At 40.1% G+C, this 23,502-nt stretch overlaps 2 long non-coding RNA genes across 2 annotated transcripts; one reads left to right on the top strand and one right to left on the bottom strand.

Moving 5' to 3' along the window:
• Positions 1–3,700: 3,700 nt before the first annotated feature.
• On the bottom strand, positions 3,701–8,348 carry LOC147756797 (uncharacterized). Its single transcript, XR_015322766.1, has 3 exons — positions 7,941–8,348; positions 4,972–5,039; positions 3,701–4,033 (listed from the first exon to the last, which is right to left on the bottom strand). It is a non-coding gene; the product is annotated as an uncharacterized LOC147756797 (long non-coding RNA).
• A 6,037-nt stretch (positions 8,349–14,385) lies between these two features.
• Positions 14,386–19,326, top strand: LOC111247697 (uncharacterized). The gene is made up of 3 exons (XR_002672223.2): positions 14,386–14,750; positions 14,895–15,015; positions 18,710–19,326. It is a non-coding gene; the product is annotated as an uncharacterized LOC111247697 (long non-coding RNA).
• The last annotated feature ends 4,176 nt before the right edge of the window (positions 19,327–23,502 follow it).

Raw genomic sequence — 23,502 nt, 5'->3', positions numbered from 1 at the left:
CTCCTTCAGTAGTCGATCAGCTCGGATGAAGAGCTACGTTGCCAGTCAACTCAGCCTGCTACTGCATGAACCAACCGTTTTTTTTTTCAAGTAACGGTATATCTACATAGCATTTAGCAGTCTTGCAATTAAGTGCATATGTGTGGTATAAAGTCGATGGTGATAATAACACAGGGCAGGGCAAAAAGTTTCTTGACGCTTTGAAAAACGTCACTTGACAAGTTGAAAGTCAGTTTTTTTATTTTTTCAATTTTTTCTTATTACATTTTACTTGTCTGTAGCTTTAAGGAATGTTAAAAAAAAGACTCAAACTGTCGAAGTGTCAAGACAGTCCTGTCTGACCCAATGCTTACTTGCTTTTAGGTAATTAAAGATAATTTTATTAGTCATAAACATAAACAATATACGTGAGTCGTGGATGTATTTGATTTAGCTCCTTTGTGTAAAGCAGACGTTTGGGTATATATTTAGAAACAATAGGGAAAACTGTATATTTTTTTAGCTTATAACACAAGTGGTAAAACGTTTGCTACGGTCATTATCACCGCTGTTTCTGTGCGCATGTTGGCATTTGTTGGCAGCTAAAAGGCTGAACTGCTGGTCTAAGGGCCTGATTTTACGCGGCTGCTTATTTTCTCAGCCAACCCGCGGAGCCATCTTTGCCCAATAAATCTCTCCGCATTTTCAGCATTCCAAAAGGCGCAATTCGTATTATTTTGTTCTCCTGCTCTTTTCTGCTTTTGGATTAAGGATTTGGTTTGGACTAACCCGGGCCTAGGCTAAGCAAACTCGGGCGAAACGGGTTATTGCAGACCCACGCCACTGCACGAACTTCCTAGTCGGCTTGCTTGGTATATGTCTGTTTTCCAGCACATCTTGCCCTAATAGCAACACCAGGCTTTGTAAGTGCGCGATGAATAACCCAGCGCAAAACGGGCGTTTGCGTTATGTCCTGCTGCTGTCCAGTCTAAACTATTCATCTAGTAAACTGTTAGCCAAAGTATTGCCTTTCTCGACGTGCGCAACTCCACCGGTGCGGCCGACCCTCTGTTGTAGCTAGTGAACCATATGCATCATATATGCATCCTCCGTGATCTCCTGTTTGCTCCGACCATCTAGCACGCTTTCTCTGTCGTTCAGATCCTCTTGCGTGCGCACTACCCTTTCGTATCTCCGAGCCTTACCAAGCTAAGACCCAAATCCCGAAGAATCTCCTGAGGGGACTACGTCAGTAACTTCCACGTAGACGCAAAGGGCTCGATCCCTAAGGATTCGGCTTAAAAGCGTTTCCCAAAAATTTCAAACTTCGTTTCGTTCCCTTCGCTTTCGAAAGGCGAGGGAGGGGTAAGGCGCCTGGTCCGTGGAAGTTCCGCTTGCTCTCTGTCCTGCAAACACAGTCTCGCCGCCTTTTATGTTCTGTTCTATTATAGTCTTTTGCTAGAACCACTGTGTTCGTGTTTGTATATGCTAGCGTATGGCTAATGTGTGTAGGCAATTGTTTGCGACCAATGTGAAACTCCAGAAGAATGTGTTTGTGCCTTTCTCCGCTTGCCTGCTCGAGCGATCCAAGCGACTGCGCGCTTTTGTGTTTGGTCCAGACTGCCGGGTATGTCAAAGCTTGCATAGGGGACATAATGGACTAAGGCAACTGCCTTGTCGATTGTCTCTCCTGCTTGAGTACAATCGCTTTTTGGCATTTGTTGACGACCCTCGTTGAGCTTGTAGTCGTTGCATTGGGTCGACCATTACCACCACCGTAGCTCAGAATGCTTTTCTCCGTTTTACACGGACGGCTGCATCCTGCGCAGACGCAGTTAGGGAAAGAAGCCGCATCAAAGTCAACCCTGCAGCCAGGCTCACTAACCGATCGACAGATAAGCTGGCACATAACAACTGAAGAAGAAGCATCGATCCACTTTACTTTTACTTCTGTGGCTTTTTCAGGTTAGGCAAGGGCCTTGTTTATTGTCATTTAGACTTTGTCGTATAATAGACCGCCTCAAACTATATGGCAGGGCAGAAAATTGAAGGCCAACATTTTTGTCGTAAGGCTACATTTCGGAGATTATGCTTGATGCTTTGACTGCTAGCAGCGAAACGACAGCAGCATTTTACATGTCAGACACGCCGTATAGCTAGATTTAGAAAACTGCTAACAATCAAAGATTGTGTTATCAACATCATCTATATACTGCATACAATGCACACGGACAACGCATATGTACATATTGAAGTTTGCGTACGTTCGATACATTATACGACCCATCACATATATGTTCCATCGTTAATTCGACCACATTGCTACCCAATAAGTAATGAAATGTAAGATCGTCATGCGCACGCTAGAGACAAATGGATACTACGTCGACTTTGCATGTACTATGATGCGAAGGAGATACATCATTCTGTCACCACGCTTCTGCTTTCATCTAAGTAGCCAATGCTACAATATATATATATATATCTATGTATATATAGGCACACATTGACGCGCACGCAGCGTCTCTCAGAACCACTAGCCACTTGCGTTTTTATGTGAGAGGAGTTCAGGCATAGCTTCATGAGCTGTGACGCGGGAAGTCTACCTACCTAGCTTGCAGGAACGGTTCTCCTCGACGTCACGGCTTTAATAACCAGCATTACATTCTTTACTAGAAGGTGAAGCGGACACCCCAATTGTAATCGTAGCAGTAGCTGTCGTCGTACGACGGACTATTTTTCCCTCCGGTAAGAGCAATGTGAAGAGTAATGATAAAATTGTGTGGCCTAATATACGGCTCTTCATATCGTCATTGTACGAGAATTCATGTTTTTCTAGTATCATGTCTGCGTAGCGTGTCTGAGCTATTGCGACATCTATGCTAGATCACATCGACGTTGCTGGAACGAAGTAGACAGAAAAAGCAAAAAGTTTAAATGGAGGAAAAGTAAGGAACCGAACGGAAGCAGGAAGCCAAGTTCTGTTGCTTCTTTTTTGCTATTGCTTACTCCCTATTCTCGGCCTGTTGATCGTTCTCCTCTTTAATTGCAGGTCCCATTACCTCTAGCATTTTGCTTCGCCTTTCTCCGGTCCATTCCCCGCAGGCCTTCATTCCAGCTTTTCGATTCCGACAGCAGAAACAACTCCGTGTCAAGCTATATTATTTCTTATTCGAAATCACCACAAGCTGTCAATACATACAGATCGTTGCGGCACGCTATTTTTGCCGTTATTGCTATTACTAGATGGTTGTTCAGTGGCCATTTTGCCCCTCGAATTGCGTTGGCCCCATGTACAGTCTTCTACACAGTCGGGGGTCGCCAGTAGAACCGGAGCCAATTTGCTAAGCTCAGCTGGTGGCAGGTTCACGAAGTTAACTTAGGCTTGCTTGGACTTGGATAGTTACGTTGCGAAGATGCTGCATGTGTAAGCGGAAGGAAGATGAGATTCTATAGCAGCAAGAACGGCCGTCGATGACGACACCAGCAAGAGAAAAAAGCAGTAGACTCCTTTTGGCCGGTGGTGAAAACGACTAGGAAGGCCCGAAAGTGTCCGAGATACTTTCTTTGTACGTTATCGTGACATGCGTGAAGACATTGAAATGTTACTTCATAAAAGAGCAGCGAACAACGTGGACGCTGGACATTTTCACTTTGGCAAATGGAAAAACTCGAGTTGAATTGAAGTTCAAAATAATAAATGGATGAAGGTAGAAAAAAATACATTATGAGTACAGCATTTGCTCTCGTTTCTTGGCTGCTGCGTTGAAAACATTAGTTTTCAACGCTAGGATGCATAGTTCGACGTACGTCTTCGTAAGCGCTAAACGCTTGTATTACATAGAACTGGTTTGGCGGGTTTACAATCCTGCAGTCGTCCCCACCTATCCGTAGCCATTTCAGCGGAAAGCCCAGTGACGGAACGAACATTTTCGAGCTAATGTTGTTTTACAGATTAGGCATCGCTAAAGTAGAAGTCCGATCTTGCGACCAGAGCGGTAGGATTAACGGAGCGATTGATGGTATGGCAGTTTGATTGACGGTATTGGAAGCGCTAGAGAAAAGAAAGGAAAAGAGTATCTGACAGACACCAATATGCGTAGTCGAATAAGTTTTCCGACGCATGGATTAGTCTGTCAATGACCTGTCGACGTCGTTCGAGTTCCTTCATGATCGTAACTCCACGGCGCGACTTTTAAGCATCGCAGGTCTATAGTGTTAAAGCCGCGCATTGATTTTTTTTGCCATTAATGGAAAGTCATATCTTTAAAATAAATACTGCAGTCTTTATACTATGTTATAGATATAGCAATTATTATTCAGCGAAGTCATTATAGGACCCTACTCTGCAACAAGCTTTTCATTGCCAAACTTAAGGACGGCCTTAACAATGAGACCTTTGAGATTATTCTTAGAATCAAACCAAAAAAGATAAGACATGCCTTCGATTACGACTCAAGTCCTCAGTCGTAATAGGAGAATTTAGCCTGCGAGATACACCTTTATTATAACTATGATTTTCTAGACAGCATACAGGTATCCGTAGAGCGAAACGGACCAAGGCAGGGTATTCTGTGTTTATGCTGGATCGATAATGTTAAAGATAAAGGTGTCCATCATAGCGTATATCTTCCCGCTAATGGCAAAAGTAACACCGAAAAGTGCTTTGTTTACTTCATTAAGCTGCTATGTTAATAACGAGCATCCTGCTGTCCTGGACGAGCATTTTTAGCTAGACAGAATCAACCGATGCGTAAATACATTCAAAAGCGATTATCTCAGATTACTCGTCCGTTGATTTAATCTTTTTTTTTTTTTTTTTTTTTTTCTAATAGTCGGCTCTCAAACTATACCAAGTAGCACGAGAAACAGTTTGGCTACGATAAATATTTATACATAAATAAATTTTTTCTCAGGGATGGCTGATAGTTTCGCATACGTCGCTAGTTCATATCAAGATATGCATAAAATATTTACGAATATTTTTCCTACATTTATTGTAGCAAGAAGACGAGACAAAGCTTCAAAGATTACGAGACTATAGGCACGAATACGCACACCTGAAAGTCGGCCAAATAAAGGGAGGAGTAAATTACTACCTTTTTATATTGAGACATTTCTACGTTTTTATCACGTCAAGATTAATAAACATACTATCAATTACCAAATACTGGTTGTGATTATAGAATATCTGGATTGGCTAGAAAGATGCGCGTACTCTTATCTGTCGCCATACTTCACTTTAATATCAGCATATGATACTTCATGCGTTGGTGTAGTAATTAGGCGACATTTTCAGACTTGATGTTGCGTTACCCCTGTTAGCATGCTAGCTATTAACACGAAAAATTTATAAACACCTTTCAAATAGAACATACTATGCCATACAAAAATACAGGCATAAACAGACGCTAACAGAATCACTGTCAGTTGCTTCAGGACGGAAGTGAAAACTGCTCTGTGTCCTCGTTAGTACTTCACCTCGTCACACTTGTCGCCATGGTGGCCGCCACCACAATCGTTGTGTTGTTTTCCATAACAAAATGATAGTAACAGCCTTGTGTTGTATTTAATACAATGCCTCGCTTAACTGACATAGCTGAGTAGGCACACTTATTGTAGCCCAACAACATGAGTCTACATACAAATACAAACGTAGAAAAAATGTAGAAAGCCCATGACCTAGACGAGTGTGGCTTGCTGAACAGGCTGGCGGCATCCCCGTTAGTTTCATGGGCAGTGTCTGCGGCAACGCCTCACGTAGAGAAAGAAGCGCTACGTACAGCCTTATTCTAGATATACCAATTCTGCACTTCCTCCGCCCTTTCAGCCCCCATTCGCGCTTACTTATCGTCCTTGACAAGTTGTAGGTGTAGGACAACATGCCGCTTCTGCCACTTTTATTCTACTGCTTTTCGTGCACGTCCCGCTGCTGCTACTAGTGGTGCTGCTCCCGTCGATATACTGCTGCTTGGGTTGCTGCTGCGAGAATCACTGTAGTCTCTTCTCCTTTTCCTGCCATATATGCAGACTCACACACGTACTGATTCACACTCAACGTCGCTCTGCTTTTCTGTCCTTCGCAATCTTTCTTTCTCTCTTTTTTATTCTGTCCCTTCTTCCTTTCCTCTTGCCATGTTGCTCATCCATTCTCTAATCCGTGTTCGGCGAAGGGTCGCCCATGGCGAGCAGCATTTCGCAGCAGGCATCTCCCCTCAGCAGCTCTCCGGTCGAGCAGCGATACGGACCGACTCATGGACATAGGAAAGGAGTCATCTTCAAGTACACCCTCGATGTCCAGTCTCAGGATCTCGCTAATTACAAGTTTCCCTGCAGGAGCAGCAGAAGCAAAAGCCGGACAGACGGCGACGCCATCGACGGTCGTGCAAACTCTAAAGGGCCAGCCACCTCCGACTGCTGCATAACCCATCGCCGGCCGTTAACACGCCCCGGGCTAGGTACAAAGCCCCTGCTCTTCAGCCCTTTGCTACTCTCGTGGAATCGATCTCTAGTGGGCTCTACCGATGGCACGTACAGACGCGAACAGTGGCGGAAAAGTCATACATCCATATATATATATATATATATATATATTATATATATATATATATCTGTGTCCGACGAAAGGAAAACCTTAGACTCCTAGGCTTTAGAGTTCTCGTCCGGTTCTATTTCGCTCCGGCGAGTTCACTGGCACAAGTTACGAAGGTGAATGTTGATAGGAATAGAACGTGGGATAAGCTTAGAACGATCGAGACGAACTGCCTAAGTGAATACGAGAAAAGACAAAGACAGGGATCCGTTGATCGGCAGGACAGTTTAAGAATTCCTCCTGACTAGCAAGCGAGTTGGGGGCAGCATTCATGCCTTGAAAGTACTGCGCCAGATAGGTTGGTACTGGTTTAGCTCATCTCAGATTGTGCTTTTTCATTAGAATTATGCATGGGTGCTATTCGATGTCAATTTAAGTTTGTTTCTAATCTCTTCAGTACCTGTAGGAGGATATCGTATAGGAATATGAACAGATCTTACATTTACCTGATTTAATACTTTGAATAGAGTGTGTCATACATTAACGAATTGAATGGTACATATAGCACTAGCTAGAATAAGTCGCGGGATAGATGGAGCCGATACGTTCACTCCAAGCTGAGTTGAATAGTTAGTGAAGCACATAAAGCGGAGAAGGAAGGAGGAGCCTTTCGAGAGAACAGAGCTTTGTGTGTGTTTCTTTGTCCATGTGCCTTCACGCTACAGCGAAGAGACTTTCCAACTGCTAGTTTTTTTACTATTATTCAATATATTTGCCGCTACAGTATCCGGTGCTGCCTATCCCGTGCACCGCTGGGTGTGTGAGAGTCAACACAAAGCTAATGAAAAGGACATAGCATCGTCCTGCATCCTCGACAGCCTTTCCACCATCCGAGTTAGCGTGGTCGTTCGAGAAGGTCATTCAAATGCGGATTCGGGTGGCATGAGTGTCAACAGAATGAAATCGAAGAAGCTAGTTTGCATAACGGTATATGTGCATATACGTGGGTCATGATAAAAGTATAAACAGCTATAATATATTTAGTGAACGTTGTTAAAATATACACACACATATACGGCTGATCAATGGGCTATAATTAATTAATAATTGTTAAAAATATGAAGGATATGTAGTACAATAAGTATTTAACAGGTCGACTTTTTAATCATCATACATTGGTGCGGAGACATCGAAAAGTCTCTACCGATAGTTCATAACCAAAAAAAAAAAAGCCGCTGGTTTCTTGCAAGGTCCACGAAAATATAGCCGTACGGACAAAACAAAAAATCTGTGACACAATTTGTGACATCCATCGATCATCTCTCGGGTGTGTGACGTAACAATGTTTAGCTTACGTTTACGTATAATGAAGCGCACTAAGTCTGTGAAGAAACATGAATTTGTTCGAGTGATCGAGTCGATTACTTACGACGGCTAGCATCGAACGACCATTTCTTGGTACGAACTCATTTCTAAGACGCTTGTGCTGCAGTAAGCGCCTCTTCGAAATCACTTCGGAATCGTTGGATCGTTAGCGATCATCAATATTGATTGCTTCCGTAGAAGGGATCATTGTCATGGCCACACGGGATTTTGATCTAAAGTGCTGACTAAACGCTCTTTTGACTTGAAATAGGTTGAAAAGGAACATCTTTTTTTGCAGGAATTAATCCTCTCAGTGAGAGGCATAATAGTAAGAAATAGCTGGCAAATAGCGTTCGTGTTATTTTGGAACGAGACGTATCTCATAGCAAAGATTGTTGCTTTTTTTTTTTTAAATTTTAGGATACATGAAGCTGGTTCTTGCTAAACAAGCTTCGCTAGTACGTCGATCGAAAAATAGGGGTGTGTTTCCTATAGAAAGTTTGTGGGTCTAGGCAAATACTGGTAGCATAATTTACTATGCACCAATTTATCCTACAAATCCGATAGAGGGGCAAGCTATCTCCTCCAGCTAAACTGTCCAGAATAGATGTCTTTTTCTGCTGTGAGGAAAAAAAGGGCTACAAAAAATATTTCTACTTAACCAATAATCGACTGGCGTTCTTTTATAAAATCAATCTGGTTGCTCAAATACCTCTCCTTTGAGCTTGTGACATTACATACACTAGATACAATAGATAAATGTGAAGCTGGACTAGCGGTTACCTATAGAAAGAAAACATTATTGTTTTGTTTTTGCCTTTAAAATCGCTGAAAAAGATGACCCTTAACTATCAAAAAGTCAATCTTATCTACCTACGCAAGCGGATATCTTGTCCTGAGTGCCACGAATTAATCATGCGGTGCCGGAATAAGCTTTCTCTAATACGTAGCTATAATACTCAATGAAAACTCTAAACGGTCATTTATATTTGGAGGCTGTAATTGTAAGAAAAACTTGATAAGAACTTGTTTGCGAACTTTTCGAACGATGCTATGTCAGCAATCACCGATGACGTCTTCGTCATCATTGAAGTTTCGAGTCAACAAATAGAGCTTTGTCACATAGGGCATCACTCATTGCGCACATTATGAATGGGTCAGACGTTGCTCTTTGTTATTGTTTCCTATGGGCACTTATCTACCTATATGTGCCCATAAAGCTGGCTTCGAGCGATAAAGGATTAACGGACTGTAACAAACGTAACTATTTGAAAACTTTACTTTTTAACCCTCCAAAGGAACAGTCTCTAAAAAAGCAGAGCTAAATCGGATCACCAATGGTCGTGGTAAGCGAAATGTCAAGTCCATCTAGCCACAAAAGAGTAGTGAAACTTATGCTATCCATAATAACGTGCTGCTAATAGGAGCTAGACTATACTGAAATATATAGAAATACTCAGTACATGGCCAGCAGTAACTGATGTGTATTTAGCTGTCATACGACTTGTTAGGAACTACGTTACCAAAATTTTGTATGTACGACATTAAACACGGTACCAAAATGAAATTTTCAGGTATTTCAAACATTCGTCAAAAATCATAGCTCAACTATAAATGCATGTAAAAAGACGTGATAGTAACCAAGCGACCAGTGGATCCGAAGCGGTCGACGTAGTCATCTGGCATCATTCGATTCGTGTTTGTTGAGCCATTGTTTGTATAAAACGGCACATCCGGAACTTTGATTCTGATCACGGTCCTATTCCTATGTCCTACTGTCCGCATGTGACAAGTCTAAATCGCTAAAAAGCTATTTGTTCTGGATAAGCTTATCTCAGATGACTATTCGGAGAGATGCCGTAATCGCAGAATGTTCGGTAATACCATGAATTAGAATTTTTTTTATGGCTATCTCTTTCTTATGGCAGTGATCGTCGCTTTGCACCATTTACCAAATGTGACAAAACATGGCGATAGCCGGCACACAGGAGTTCTGAAATTGATTTAATTATTATCAGAGACCGGCGAGCACATTATCTTAAAAGCAAGTTTCAGGCACGGTCTTGCAGATCGATTATGACCGTTATTTATGTCAAATATGTTCCAGAAAGTACATGATACAGTACGGTTTTTTTCGAACTGAACAAAGAGATATATTCACCGTTCCATCTAATTGCGGAAGACGTAACTCAGTTAGAGCATGGGCAAATTATCCATTAACATATTAACTTCGTTTGTAAAAGAAAGTCATATCTCGTTCATGCATGTCCTGTTGATGCGACCTTACATTAGCCGATGGTCCTATTCAATATCTGTAAACCTCTATAGTTTTATTGCCTTATTCGATGGCTGTCGATTGACTCCCTCTCTCGAAAACAATACAATAACACGTTTCTACAGAAAAATAGGATGTATGAAGTATTAGACCTTTTTGTCCTTTGAAAATATACTAATGAATAATAAATTCAAGTTGTAACCGATCTATGTATCTAAAGATTAGATAGCGTGACGAGCAAATACGTGTGTGTATAAAATACATATCTGTTCGGACGAGTACACGGAGCAGATCTTCGACAGAGTATTAGCAACTTGTGCATTGAGATACATGGGCAAGCTTTACATTTGTCGCAAGCTTATGGGCATAAGAAAAATAATGCGCTTTGATCGTCGCTTGTTACTCATAAGACGCACAAATGGCAAAGAGAGCTTTTCAGCTTCACGCGTATTCCGCTTGATGAAAGTCCGTCAGGCAAAGCAACGACTCCTTTCGTTCAGTCGTACCGAATGTCCTCAGATAAATATACTCGACTGAATCCATACAATTTACAGATCTCTCATTCAACTTGAAACTAATACTAATCCTGCTCCTTCATGTTTTCCCTGTCTCTACGAAGAGTTTTCTTGAAATAACACCACCGAATGATATGAGCGGATAAGAAACTATGATATAATGATTTCGGTATGAGGAGGCAAGTACCCTTCGTTTACCTTGAGAAGAAGCTTTTCAAAGGGGCAAGTTGCAAAACATCGAAGCCTAAAGTTATTTGAAAACACTTAAACGGCAATCTTGCCACCTTCAGAGGTAACTTCGGCTATATTTATAATGACGTACTTTTTTTTTTTACCTTTGTTCATTATTTAACATTTTTAGTGCGCAGAGTCCGCGTGTTGAAGGGTGCCCATTAAAGGCATTGTTTAGATCGTACTGTCCTGGCGTAAGAGGCTACCTAAGTGAGACAGATCATGTGGCGAAACCCAGGGGCGGCTATCCAGGCACCGAAGAACGGCACGCCCATTTCAACTGTGAGCAAGTCATCGCTCAAATTGATTCGTTGACTAAAGACTAATAAATTATATAGCGGCATGAGCAAAAACACTTTTGGGCCAAAGTTGCTATTTTAGCTACTTTCTCTTTCAAATGTTCAATTGATAGAAAACAGGTATATAATCAATGAAAAAGAATCAGCGATGCATAAATGTTTGGATGGGACAACTATCTTATAGCAGACGTGAGATAATTTCCAATAGAGAAATTCATAAGGTTAGGATATCTATTAAAATTTCAATTTTTTGACACAATGAATAGAAAAAATAGAACTAATAGCCATTGTAGAACTTCTGTAAATAAAGTAAGTTGTAAAAATATGCATGGCCGATGTTGATAAAATAATTACAATAGTCAATTTCTGTTAATGGCTCTGCGACGATGGAACTGTGGCTGCATAAGCAGAAAAATTCGCAGATATTTGCTGAAAAAAAAAACAAGCGTTTCCGTCGAATAGCCAAACGTGTTCGACGAGAACAAGGAACCCTATTGGAAAAAATCATTTGAACTATGCTCTATATTATATAACGTTTACTTGATAAAAACACGTTTCCCGTTCGGCTTTAACTACCTCGAAAATTTGTATTATAATTAGTTATTGTTGTTTAGTATCTATCAGCGTCCTTATGATCATTATCAGAACCAATATTCATTTGTAGATCATCTGAGTGCTTTCTGTTTGGTTTGTGCGATAATCTCCATAATCTTTCCTTTGTTACAGAAACGTATATATTCAAACGATGTTCGAAAAAAAAAAAAAAAAAAAGTACGAAACACGAATGAGTACAATTGCAATAGCTTCACGCGAACGGTGTTGCTACAAACGGATCTAGTTTGTCTCAGTGGTTTTGTCAAGCTCATCGATTAACCCACCACATCTACTTGGCGTACAAACAAATTGCTACCCTCAATAAGAACGATCTTCAATGCGACGCGATATGTACATAAAAATCAACTACTGGTTTTTTAGTTAATTACATTTTTTATTGCTGAAATACTAGCCTTAGCTAACGTGGAGCATCAAGACGAAAACTATAACAAACGAGCATTCAATTCCTGATTCAGCGTCATTTCGGCAGAACCTCGTTAAGCAAAGCGCTTGATTTAAGGATTTTCTCAATCAATTTCAAAAAAAAAAAAAAATCAGATAATAAGAAAAAATCGAGAATGCTAAAGTCATGACATTCGCAGGACCATTTCAATGCAGGATAAACATACTGATGCCTCGTTTGAAGAAGTATTCATCTGTTTTAATTGCATGTGAGTAGTTCGTACGTTTTTCTGTCCGGTCAGGCCCACTGACGCTCAACGATAGCACATTGAATCCGGGTGGAAAGATGTAATAACGTACGCCGTCTACTTGGCCAGTAAAAGTCACTCAATCGTAACGACGAAAAGACATAATTGACAAATGGATATATCGCATAAGAACTATGGAAAAAAACCGGTGGTTATCACAGTTATTGTATCCACTAATTGTAAACAGAAACGCGAAAAAATTTTGTTGCACTTCCAGATACGAAAATATCAAAGGAGATATTGACAAACAGGGCTACCACAATTTTACCCTACCATTTGCTAGCCAGATGTATAGAACAATGGAAACCCTTCAAACGACATGAGCGAGGCGAAAAGAGACGTTGTCAGGCTTCTTACACCACATATGGAAAAACAGCATTGATCCAGGCATGTTTCTAGAGGAACAGCTGCATTTGGAAAAGCTATTTTTTTTTTCCCAGCTCTACGCTTAGCAAGTAAATGTCTATCTTCAGCAGTTAAACACTGAAAAGACTGGGCGAATTGCTCTGAGGCACCAGGAAAATACGGCTGTATGAGACATATTTATTTACTCCATTTTGTAATAATCTTAACTTAATTTTTATTTATTTAGATCCGAACGTATTGGCGCCCGGTTTTTGATATAGATTAACACAACCCTAAACACGAGGTTGAAAAAGAATTCTACCATAAAGCAGAGACACATGTTCGAATTTTATTTTTTCTATACTATACAATAAATGAATTGATTTTTGAAAGTAGGTCGTAGATTCGATATATATTAGTAATTGTTTCGTTGCCGTCATCTTTCTTCAGCTTGGTATAGTTTTATAACTACTCCGTCCGTCCGTCAGATACGTTTAGCTAATTCTGCTCTACATTTTTCATCAAGCTGTTCTAGTATTAAGAAATTTATTTTTATCAGCTCGAAAGCCACATCCCGAGAACACTGAAGATCTGAGAAAGCATACGAATTGTAAGCTAGTGATGGGCTAACATTGTTCGTCGACGATCGGCATAAATGAGTAAAATCTAGACCTTGACTTGGCTAATTAATAGGACAACTGCTTCAAGGCGCTCAATAGAGTATATGTCAATGGCAATAGAGTAACCACCTTCCACTGGGATACAAGCCACTGAGAACCAGCCAAAGGATAGGTAGAATGAAATTCTTTCTTACAATGTTACGATGTCGCTCGGATGTCTTCCAGCAAAACGGCTTTCCAGACAGCAAGAGCACTTTTCACAACAAATGCTTGCTTGTGCATACTAAATCTCTTTCTACCATCGGCTCCAGGATGGTACAGCAGGTACAACCAGGACCTGGAGTGGTTGCTGTGCTTTTGCCTCTACCTTTAGCTAATCGAATTAATCCAGGATCATTTGTTACGAATGTGTATGGTCCTAATATCCCTTAATGCTCGTGTCGTTGTTTGAATACTCTTTGGGAAGCGGACGAGAGTGTAGCTCGAGTTTAACGTAATTGTTAAACGAACAGAGCACAGGGTGGAGCATAGTTTATACTAACAGCATATGCCCATCGAAATGACTGTACGACGGCGTAACAGCGATAAAGTTTGATATCTATTGAAGCGTGCTTGGCGGTTACCGGGCATGACCCAGTGACCGGCAATACACCTGCAGTGCTTAACTCACACGAAACTTACTTTTTATCTTTGGCCAGAGCACATGACACAGCAATGAAATAGGGTAAATTTATTCGACGTTTTATCGAATAACTCTACCTGTTTGATGTGCAATTATACGATCATTTAGGCATTACGTATTTGATAAAAAAAAAAAAAAAAAATTGACCAGCTTTTCCTTTAAAACTATCGCAATTCGACATGTCCCGTTTTCATTGATACGTTTCCGTTAACCTGCTGGATCTGGGTGATTCGCTTGCTGCAAGCATATATTTATACTGGGGCTCCTCTTATGTACCGCCAATCAATTCCTGTTCGTTAATTTTGCTCGTCATCAAAATCATGAATAATTATGGATTCAACTCTTTTCGTGTCGTTCGATAATCATAGCTCGGGTTGGTCGAATGCTATGATAAGATTTTGTTACGCGGCTCGGGAATAGAAACACACTTCTTCTATTATCTAAGTCTCTTCCATATAAAAGAGTGTCTGCATCTACGGTAAACTAGAATGACGAAAATTTAATTTTGTCTGTGTGCCATGATTTTCCTGAACAGAAACTATCTGTGAAGAACAATGGTCCCGATCCGATCCATCACAAAGGCAGCATTGGGCGTTAACTACAGTAAGCGACTTTCTTACAGCTTTTTCCTACTCATACCGCCTCAAATATCCGATAGGTAAGCAGCTATCTTAAACTTGCGATATATGTTGCCATATTAAACTCACTTGAAATTACATTTTAAATATCAGTGGAATTTTTTTCGAGGCATACAATCACTGTGTACCCCTGGGGTTCCTGGAACCGTTTCGCCTTGGAGCACAAAACTGCACTTACACGGCGCATGAAACCTAGGATTTAGGTCAACCATAACTCATGCAGCCGAAAGGTGGGTAGAGTGTGTGTTTACAAACATATTACATCGTCAAAGTCTTACATATAATTATACACTTTACGATTGACCTAAAAAGTGGAGGATTTTAATTTTTCGTTCGAAGAAAAGCTCCATGGTTTTACTTTTGGCTGCTTCTAGTACGCATCTACGCCTAGTTATCCTATAGGCACAGTCGAAATTCACGTGGTGCCCGATTTTTCTTGAACTATAGAAATCAAATTTTAGTTCGGTTTTACTCAATCGTCAACGTACTACCTGTTTGTTTTTGGCCAGCTTGAAAGAAATTAGTCTTTGCGGACTCGATTCTTGCTAGGCACAGACGACTTCGAGCAGGACAAAATATACTTTTTCTGACACCGGAATGAAGACACCCGACCGTATCTAGATTATATGGTATCTAGTTGTTCATAGCTTCGCTGACAGTGTTGATCTGGTGAGGAGCTAGATAGGATGCTAAAAGCGGTTCGCTTGACTGACGCGACCTAGAGATTTTGGAGTTTTAATTTTTGCGCGCAATTTTAAACGCAGGCAAAATGCTCCGCGGCATGCACTTTTTGCCTTGGATTTAGCCTACGGCTTGTGGTTTTTTTTGAATTTTTTCTAATTCCGAAGTAATGACGAGGCATAGGTACATATAAAATATTGTGAAACGGATCGGACGCAGTGCGTGTGTCCGAAGGCAGCGTCGAGAATGAAAAGGAAATAAAGGCTGCTTTAATATATTGATAGATAAAATTCACTCAGTGGACAGGTGAAGCTGTCGTAAATGGGGTCAATGAAGGTTTCGAGTTGGCAACTCGTTCGTAACGAATGGACTGGAGGCCTGCACGATGGACCTCTTACTAACTAGACCTTTAGTCTAGTTTAGCTGCGGATACAGATTAGGCGGATGGGCGGTGCTAATTCTGGATAAAATACAATAAAACTACAACAATAACAGGTAGATATATGGAGCGTTTAAGAACAGCTTATACGAGTGGCAATAGACTATTTCGTTTTCTACAAAGAGATATTTCACAATAACAATTAAGTTCAACCAAAAAAAATCCGTTAGCGCCGGGCATAGCTATAATGTAACTCTCAAATGTTGTTGTTTCGACCTTGTGCATATAATAGCATAAGCAGGTTTAGAAAAATGAGTATAAGTTTTTGATTAATCATTTGTTTACAGAAATCCTCTTCGATATGTTCCTCAGATGTGTAATTTCTGGCCGTCGATCTTGTCCTTGCTTTTATTGCATTTTGCTAAGTGTGCCCGAGATCGTTAAACACAGCTGAAGTATGCGGTGGAAGCACGGTTACAAGTAACGTGCCTAACGTCTTTCAGGTTCTCCATATAACTCAGACGGCAGTAGATTCGCATGTTAACCATGGATAGGTTCCTTACATCTAATTACGCAATAAACTATAATCTAACCTATGCAATGTGAAGGTGTTCGTAAAAATATCATACATAACATTAGTCGGAAGAATGTTTTTCCAGCATGATCTACGTGGTAGAGAAACTAGCACGACGGCTCACACACAGTGCTCGACGCTTCCCGAACGCACTTCTAAACTCAAAATAACATGCACCCTTGCACCCAAACGACAAACAAACACGTTAATAAAGCGAAACGGAACGGGATAGCCAAACATCTATATTTCGCCAAAAATATGTGTTAGTTCAGCGTCTAGATCGTTGGAAACAATCCTAAGATATATAATCTATATTCTAGGTTATATCTTCTTGATATAATATACTGTAAGAATAGGTCAAACAGTTCTCAGTAAGCATTCAATGTGTTACCTATATATACATAATATTCTACTTTATCCTGCGTTTACTGATGACACTATCCCCAGCCAAGGAATAGTCTGGTTCGACATGAGCATAGTTAAATACAATAGATCCACACAAGAAATCCCGAAATTGACATTATTGACATATGAACTATTGCAGGGAACAATCAATCACCATTTACTTTCCAATCGTACCATGTAGGTGAGAATATTCATAGGGGCCTTATTGAGGACCGCAGCATGTTTTAGAAATACAGCATGTGCACAACTTTCGTCGTTGTTTGAAAGACCTATGGCACGATCAATCCAATAACTTGTCCTCACACGACCACTATATGACGTAGCTTCCGTTGTTTATAGGGCTATTATAAATAGCTAGAAGAAGGAAGGAACTAATAGAAAAATTCCGGCAAAAAATAGCACGTATAGAGATAGCGGGTATGCCGATACTTGCAGAGGATGTTATACGCATGCGTGCGACATTGTAAAAATACTTCGGCTCGCAGCGAACTCGTTGAGGTAATAAGCAGAGTTAGTCCGCAAATATTATTTGCTAAAGAACGCTTGAATTAGACCTCAGCTCATTGCCTCGTTGTTACTGCAGCATGTCTATACAAGTTCCAACAGTGAGGCCTGACCCATGATAAGTTACACCCCTTGTCGAGCTATAGGTGAAGTGGCGCACCAAAGGAATCCTTCGCAAGAAGACTAGACGATTCCTATTACTGCTATGAAATCAAATACGATTAGCCATTGGACGTATTGGCGGGCGCTAGTTTTTATTTTTATAAACAGACGTTGTTTATTGTTCGTACGATACGACTACGGCATTTCTTAGATTGCCTGATATCTGCAATTGTCGATCCAATAGACCTATCGCGCACCTTCTGGAAAGAGTTGCTTCGATAGATTTCGATACGCTACTAATTTTGCCTATTAAATTCCTTAATGTTTTCTATTTGTTTCTGATAAGGTCAGCTGCTTGGGGAGCCATGGACACTCATAATAATGAGACGCCTTTAATAACGTCCATTTAGTTAGCCGTTAACAACGTGTATTTGAGAGACACATAGATCGACACTCGTTGAGATAGGCTCGCCAATCCGATAGCCATGAAAACGCTACTTAATTTGTACGATAAGAAACACAGTACGCTAGTAAATAATGCTTTATTAATTGTAAGTGTCTACAAGTACGGGCAGAGCGGCTTGACCAGCTATAGAAAAAGTAGCGCATACATGATAGGGCAAGTATCAGACAAGGTTATGCGTTGCGAGGGTCCCGGCGCTGAGAGCCTTCGATCGAACAACAAAAAAGTTGACCTAGTAATTGGAAAACATTTGCTGTTCGAAACTTTTCAACCTTATCTTCAGTTGATGCTGTTGGTACGTACCGCTGAACGGCCTTTCGACTCAATTTCAGGGCACCATACACGAGGTACTAATTCTGTGGATATGAAAACTTCACAGAAGTTACTAAATGTGAGAATGGGTGCATCGTTTGCAAAATTAGTACTTCAAATTCTGTCGTCCTCAACACTACCGATGAAATGCGAGTGATTTGTTTCATATAAACAAATGCGTTGTTTGTTTGTTCACACTGATACGGTCGATCGAAGGTCGGCGCTTCATTTGCCCACAGGGCGACGAGCAATCGAAGGTTCAGGCTCGTTTTTACATCCTAAAGCAGCATTCCTACAGTGACTGGCATCCAAACGTTACGACAATTAGCTCATGTAATTTATGAATATTATTATACGTTTAGACGCCAGGGAGCAGTTTTTTTGTTTGATGTCTGTTACATGCTATGGGAAAACAGGAGTGCTGCTTTTTGTTATTTTTGGTTAGATTTTTCATTGTAGTTACAAAATATATTCGACAAACATTTATTTTTGTTATTGTTCCAGAAAGTTCATACAGAAAGGAGCAGAAAAGATGCCAGAGCAGCGTCTCCAGGATTGGCGCCTGCGGTGACTTTGCGATTTATTAAATTGCAAAGTCACCGCAGGCGCTCGAACCCAAATAATACATAAGGCTCGCCTATTATAAATCATTAAATTGGCGATCCGCTAAACAGAAACAAGACCATTGCGGTACACGAAGCAAATGCGGAAATTGTCCACAATTAACGTCTTCGAAGAGTTGGGAACATTAGTTCGTCTGCCTTCGATCTGATGCGACAGATGTTGGAAGGTTTCCACACGCTGCCTCCACTGCTCACCTCTCGTCAGTAACAGCTGTTACCAAGCGCGGGCATCCGATCCATACCAGAACTTTTATAACCTTCGGTAGATGTGATTTGGAATCGAATTAGTTGTCATAAACGAATAAATTTAATTGGTTTTCAAGAGTCTCAGGCATAATGAAAAATCACGTACCCAAAATACCTAACCGATAGGCCAATTTCGATGAATGCGCGTGTCCTTATTAGATGATTTGGAAATGAGCGGGCTGGAAATTATACAATATTATATAGTGTGGCCTATTTTTTAGGTTTTGTACGCACTTAAGTGCATCAATTTTATTAGGTATCTCTGTTTTTCTTTAGATATACAAATTATCAAGTCAGATCTTTGTCTTTGTTTTTCGAGCAAGTTGCATATATATATATGTATAGATATTTGTGTGTGATGGTGTGTGTATGTTTATGTGTGAGTGTGTGTTCGCGTATGTGTCTGTGTGTTTATGGGTGTGTGCGCGCGCGTTAGTTGGCGGAATGTTCTAAATTATTCCAGCAATAACATTGTTATAATAGTAATAACTCAAAACAATGTTAGCTAATGCGGATCGCAATCCACGCGGTAACACACAGATTTGAAGTTTTAGCTACTTGAAAAAGTAAGTTTGCATTTTGCAGGAAGGGTACAATAAGCCGTTAAGCAACAAGTTAAAATCGTTTTACTGGACTTATGAAATGAGACATATCCTTGGTTTACAGTTGAATCGCATCACTAATAAGAGCGGCTATCTTCCTGCCTGCCTCTAGATGCTGGCTATCGCCTTATAAAAATGAAATGGCGAAACTGAATGTTAAAATTTAGAGAAAGGAACAGGGAATGTTGGCTTTTGGGTATTGATAGGTGATGGCAAGCGCACTACTGCTGCTGAACGAGGTTGAACCAGTTCAAAACCTCTGATATTGAAACTCAGGACACCTGAGTTTAGGTTTGGCCTACAATCACTCTTTCAGCGTGTTTCGCCGAAATCACCCCAAGTTGTTGTGTTTTCGATCGGGCTCGAGCTAACGCCAGCATTCTATCGCCTGCTAGAATCACGCTTCACTGGCTACTACCACAACAATTACTATTACAACCCTAAGACCATCGTTTGACTTTTTTTCTACGAAGACAGAAGCAAGTAGTGGCGACATGCTGACTACTCTGAAGCCTAGCGTTTATCGAGATCTTCGGTTTAAAATTCTTAGAATGGTAAAACGTACTTTAGAAACGTAAAAATTTTACATGAAAATAACACCCCTACACTCAACATGATATGTACATCGACTGATACAAAGTAAAAGCTGGAATTTTTAACAAACTGACTGTGTTAATATACTTTCATATATAGTCTCGGCGGTCTAACGCATATCTGAAGGGGTGTCAATCTAGCCTGGTTAGCATTAATACTATTTATACATTTTGGTATTTTTAAAAAAAAAAATAGTTTTCCTACGTGGACCGATACAAGTTTAATCGGGTGAGATCTCCACATAGTTTTTGGGTTATATTAGATGCAATTAAGAACATCTTCAACAAACGCAATTTCAACAAAGATTAACGCACAGCTTTTCTACGATACCTAACTACATATGATTCCTCTCTTAGACTGAACATGCCGTCTTCTTCTATTAGAAGTAACTGTTCCATTTTCATTTAATGTTTCCGCTATTACACAACTATAAACGACTTAGTCTGGGATCACTGCCTAGGTAATTTCGACAACAGTGATCAAGCGATATTAGTAGCAATAGAAGTAACGATTATCGACAGCCGTCCGATTCATTATCAAGACCATTTCCTAACACAGGATTTCCAGACTGCAAAGAAAAAGTTACAGTAACATCGATGCCTTATCACTGCTGAGTTATGTAGACGACATTTGTGCCAGTAGCAAGGGCGCCATTTTTTAAAAAATCACCCCTATTTATCATCGACCCGTATTATAAGAAAAACTTATCGACTCTCAAGATGAGTTTTGAACAAGCGATGCGGCCGGATAAAGAGGTCTAGATACATTCGATTGATATTCTAGCGGTACGGTGCGTAATCTTGTTATTAGTACGATCACACACGCACAGATGTACAAACACTTATCTAACATATACACGCGTCGTCTACTGGAAACAAGGCTATACTGCGTACCATTATCAGATGATATATACGTGTTGTTATTCTTATGTTAAAAATATTACTTTGATAGGGTCTCAGACGACGCGTGCAGAGTTAACAGTAGTAAGTTGCAAGGACAACCGAAACATGGTTTTGTTAACAAACGAAATACAGACGGCACAGGACCTTCCTGATTTAATACTAACATCTATTGTACCAAGCGAATAGTTTAGGTTGCTAATGTTGGGCTGCGGTATATAAAGTTTTAGTCAACTCTACGTATAAAATTGTAGAGGAAAAGTCACGAGTCTATTGTAGAAGCTTCGTAGTTTCTCAGAAGATGTTTATACCTGAGGCGATGAATGACGCGATCGATATCCAGTTGACTAGAGTCTGATTTTTATACTTTCCACTAAGAAGCTATTGGTGTCTCTTCCCACAAACCGTAACGACAAAGATGTGATCCAGGAAATATAACTAATAACTAGGCCTTAGTCACACGAGGCTCTATGTATGGTAAGGGGGGACCTTAAATACCACGGCATGTTTTTAATTGTACTAAACCAATCATGAAATCATACCACCGGTCAAAGTGAATAAAGTTACTTGTTATCTATATTGTGTTTTATGCCAATTACCTAAAAGCTTCGATTTATTTCTTAAATCAGATTTTAGTTTATTTATCTACAATTTCTTAATCGTTTGCTTAAAAAATGTCAGCCGCTACCCTGCGCCAAAAGCTATTCGTAAGCATACTTTGAGAATGAGCTCCCTAAATAAGCAAAATGAACATTTCCTTACAGCTGAATTTGCCTTACAAGCAGTTCCTAAAGTCAGCTAGCCGTCTAATTTTAAGGATTTTTAATACATCTTCAACCATAAGACTTTCTTTCTGATAAGTTTTTCCAGCTCTACAGGTATGATTTAGCTTCGAGTTACTTTTCCATGCTGTACAAAGCGATAAAGCTCCGTGTTCTGACACAGCTGAAAAGAGCTGATTCAACAGCTTCTCTACCTAACCTAACATCAATATTACGATTAAATCTTGAGGGCAAAGATCGTTCAAATTGCTCCACTTTCTGATTCCTATTGGCGGACAACGATAGTTCGAAGCAAATTCTTCTATAGATGTTACCATATATAGGCTTCATAGCACAGGCGTATATTTTAGAACTAGAAAAACGCTAACGGGAAGTTTTAAATGCTTTCAAAAGTTCCCTCTAAAAAATCTGAGAAGAGACTTGTATTGAAATAATTTATTCGTGAAAAACAAAGCTAAAAAATGTCAAGCCAAGGTTTCCATTGTCAAAAAGTTCTGTTTCAATTTTAGCCACAAGCAGTTCAACGACTGTCCATATATTATTCCCTATAATCCCTTATGTTTACTCTCAAAGTCGGCGCTTCATATCGAGCTAAAGTAGGAAAAACATTAAAACTCTAGAAAATATTGCAATGCAGCAATCGAAGCTCTAGCTAACAAATGATAGCACCACACCGTAGGTCCCATAGAACATCCACCTGCTGAAGTAACCTAAAGAACTATTGCCTGCAGGGCACGGTAAGTTTTTATTGACGCAGTATACAAAAATAAACGCGCCCTTTGCTACTTGATGGTTGTGAAATAAACTTCTTGAAGGTTGACGCCGAACAATCTAAGATCTAGAAAAAAGTAGGCGATATCAACTAGAATAGTATGAAAACTCATCCAGGTAAAGAAAAACAATTTTTGTTTTTGTGATTTTTTTTGCAATCTTGCAAAATGTACTGTCGCGAGTCGCTGTAAAACAAGGAATTCATTGGCAGTCCATCTAGGCGTCCTGTCTTTTTTAGTAGGGCTTTTTAATTCCACGGGCGGGCTAAGAAAGGCTTGCTTTCTAAAAAACAAGGTGCTTCCCGTTGCAGTTAAAGATGACCGACGCAGTAACTGCCGATCTAAATACTTTCTGCCTTTACGCGAGCAGCCAAAAGATGCACTCTTCTCAAAGCCTCTATGAAAAATATCTTCAAAGACATTTCGTACCTCTATTGAAACCTTCTGCTTAATGTAACTGGTCTGCGTAGATCATTCTAAATAAATCAATTAGCTTATTTTCAAGTTTGAATTTTGAAGAGCGTGCAAAAATGTCATCAATGACCTTCGAAAGCCCATAGCGTTACTGGTTACTGCTTTGTATTTTCCTTAAAAAAAAAAACTTCACAAAGCATTTCTTTGGTAAATATACTCTTTAACAGGTCAAAAGATTTTATAGTAATATACTTCATCTTCGAAACAACCAGGAACGCTTAGACTTTTACATATTACAGTACGTTCAAAATTTAGTAATTAAGACGTTCCTTTAATATATATATATATATAGTCTGCCTAGAACGCG

The sequence above is a fragment of the Varroa destructor genome, unplaced genomic scaffold, assembly GCF_002443255.2.
Source record: "Varroa destructor unplaced genomic scaffold, Vdes_3.0 BEIS01000003.1, whole genome shotgun sequence".
Lineage (NCBI taxonomy): Eukaryota > Metazoa > Arthropoda > Arachnida > Mesostigmata > Varroidae > Varroa > Varroa destructor.
This window is presented reverse-complemented; position numbering and strand designations above follow the sequence as displayed.